At 41.0% G+C, this 3,197-nt stretch overlaps 1 protein-coding gene across 2 annotated transcripts in view; it reads right to left on the reverse strand.

Annotated features, from left to right (window-relative positions):
- Positions 1–196, reverse strand: part of si:ch211-203k16.3 (angiopoietin-related protein 7) — a 7,212-nt gene extending 7,016 nt beyond the window's left edge. For both annotated transcript variants that reach the window (XM_032542391.1, XM_032542392.1), the window contains exon 1: positions 54–196. The gene's annotated coding sequence lies outside the window, so the exon portion shown is untranslated. The remainder of the gene's footprint in view (positions 1–53) is intronic.
- Between the last annotated feature and the right edge of the window lie 3,001 nt (positions 197–3,197).

Below are 3,197 nucleotides of genomic sequence, written 5' to 3' on the forward strand. Positions count from 1 at the left end.
TTTCTTGAATCATTTTTGTCTTGCAGCAAATGTAGATAAGGTGGTGTACTCACCCCAGTTGCAGACCATCTTCTATCCCATTCTCGGCCCATTTCAGGCCGAGGGGTTCTCTCCATTTTCTTCCTATCCTTCTCTATATGTCCTCCTGTATTGCTCTCTCTCTCTCACTCTGTGTGCCTCATGCTTATCTTCTGTCCCTCCCTCTCTCTCTCTCCCCCTCAGTGTAGATATCTTAGTCCCATAATCCACCTCTAAGAGGATTCACAACGCCTGAGGGATGACGGAAGGCAAACAAGTAGGCAGACATAATAAAATTATTGGTAATAAGAGAAAAGGCCACACAGTCTCTACAAAATGCTTTTCTAATTTACTAGCAATAGTTATATTCTTTCAAGATGCAACGTAAGTACAAAAGAACTTGACATCAAATACTGTTGCTAAGTATACTAAATTGTATTTTCATGGTAATATTTGTAATATTGTGAGGAATAACCTGATTATGTTATAGACATACAGAGTCCTGAAAAATTAAATAACAATATAAATTAAACTTAAACAGAGAAAAAAAGAAACTAAATTTGAATTGAAATGGAATGCACCCATCAACAAATTGCCAACTCCGGGAACCATCACCTTATCGTGGTGGAGAGGTTTGTGTGTCCCTATGAACCTGAGGGCTGTGTTGTCTGGAGCTGTGTGCTCCTGGTAGGGTCTCCCATGGCAAAGTGGTCTCAGGTGAGGGGCCAGACAAAGAATGGTTTAAAAACCCTATGAGTAAGCGAGGCAGAGAGGGAGTGACTCGGCCCGGAGGAAGCCCGGGGCTCGTCGGCAAGCGCCTGGCGGCCGGGTTTGCCACAGGGCCCGGCCGGGCACAGCCCGAAGAAGATACGTGGATACTGGATAAGCGGATGAAGATGGATGGATGGACAAATTACCGACACACATCAGCACCTAAATGAGTTTCAGCTACAGGCACAATAATCCTGCTCAAAGCAAGTCATAGCAAAGGCTGATGTGAGTGGAAGTATGAGGGGTGCTGATCCTATTACAGTAGCCAAGCTGTTTTTTACATCTTTATACTCTGGACTATGGTTCAGCATACATGGTCTCTTTGTTAAAAGAAAAAAAAAACGAAAAGTTATTGAACGCCAGATGATTTGGTTTTATAGAATTATAACGAAACAGCTATTCAATAAAATGTTACACTATGTCAATTCACACACAAAACACTGCCTCAGGGAACTATGGAGCCTCTGCAGAGAAGTCTGGGCAGCCATCTTCCTGCTATCCTCAAAGGACTCTGCACATCACACATAAGATAGGGCAATGCAACCTGGCCAAAGCATTCCAAATGTAATGCATACACAATGTTTACATATAAACTCTCGGAAATAATAATAATTTATGCTGTTTATTGATCCCCAGTGGGGAAATTACAATTTACACTCTGTTTTTGTTAGTAATCACTGCACACAGGCCTGAAATACACACACACATTTACTCATGCACAAATGGAGAGATGTCAGAGTGAGTGGGCTGCCCTTGCTGATTGGGGGGGAGATACGGTGCCTTGCTCATGAGCATCTGGCAGTGCCCAGGTGGTGAAGTAGCATCTCTCCAGCCACTAATCCATACTCAGTACTTTCGGTCCATACTTGAGACTTGAACCAGCAACCCTCCAGTTCCCAACCCAACTCCCTAAGGACTGAGCTGCTGCCACCTCTGAAGGCAAAACATTCCTCAAAATAAAGTGTTCCTGTTGTACTTGGTGGTGTCTGCTGTAAGCATGTTAGAGAAGCCTGTGTGTGAGGCCACATGGTGGCACCATGTAACAACTTAATTACCTGCTGGCACTTGACTATGGTGAGAATAAGCTTCCCTACTGAAGTGCAAAAGAGAGACAATACAGACAACATATAAGTCGACAGAATTAAAAAACAAGAAAGGCTGCTGCTTAGTTCTGACAGGAGACATTAAAGCCAGAAAAGAGCAGGAAGCTTAAAGTCTGCTAACGTGATTGAAAGTGGAATCTTGGTGCCAGAGGCAAGCACACAAAGGCAGTTTAGACATATGGTGCGTTCAAAGAGAGAAAGAGCTATCCTCAAATCCTCGCTAAATTTGAGTTCAGTTCTTATTCCATAAGAAAACTCAATTTACAAAACATTATGGTGCTAATTAGGCATTATTTTGACAGAAAATAAATCATGATCAATTAAAGCCCATATTACAGTCATACTTCATCAAACTATAAATAAAATAAAAATGTACAATACAAATATTTCATCAATACATTCACATTCATGGACATTGTGTTTGATAAACCACTGTTACCCTTGACAGAGCAGCAACAGATTCACCTTGAAAGGCTTGTAATAGTACACAGGAGGAGTGAGCAAACTAACTCATTAATGTCACAAATAGTGTTTTTCCACTACATGGTACCTCGACTTGCTTTGACTGTACTTGCCTTTTTTGATTTTCCATCACAAAAAATGTCCCTGGTACCTGCTGACAGGTACTTTTTTTAGTGTGTCCAGTAGTTAAGCCAGCAGGGTTGTTTTTTTTTGCAGCCTCCAGCTTCTTTTGAAACTAAATTTGTCTTCTGTCGGTGGCAACAGCCACATGCTGAGAATCAAAAGCAAAACACCTTTGACATTCTGCGTGTCAGGTTAGATCACGGCAGTTTCCTGCTATGACAACCAGCCCTGCTCGCCTCATACTCGCATCACATGGTACTTATCTGCAATGGAAAAAGTAGGACGGGCACCGGGGCCGAGTCGAGTCGAGCAGGTACCATGTAATGGAAAAACGCCATCACACTGCAACTATCTAAAGCTTGCCAACATAAGATACTTGTCGTATCAGAACAATTAAAGCAGGAAAACCTGACAGCATTTTGAATTGAACAAGGATGCCTTTTATTGCTCATGAACTCAACTTCACATATGAAATCAAAATTGGTATTTCTTCTCTCAAAAGTAACAATCTTTTGCTTCAAAGACACAAGTGGAAATGTGCCGTTTAGTCAGTCTGACTCATTAGTCCTTTTATTATATTTTTTACATTATTCACTTCTAATACAGCTTTTTAAATTACTTTAAGTCTGTGACTAGTTAAATAATGAAAATTGGATTATTTCTTGCTAAAAAAGCAAGTTAACATTTGTTATGATATCAAGTGGCTTCTTTCAGCAAAAG

This window comes from Etheostoma spectabile, chromosome 18 (assembly GCF_008692095.1).
Source record: "Etheostoma spectabile isolate EspeVRDwgs_2016 chromosome 18, UIUC_Espe_1.0, whole genome shotgun sequence".
Taxonomy (NCBI): Eukaryota; Metazoa; Chordata; class Actinopteri; order Perciformes; family Percidae; genus Etheostoma; species Etheostoma spectabile.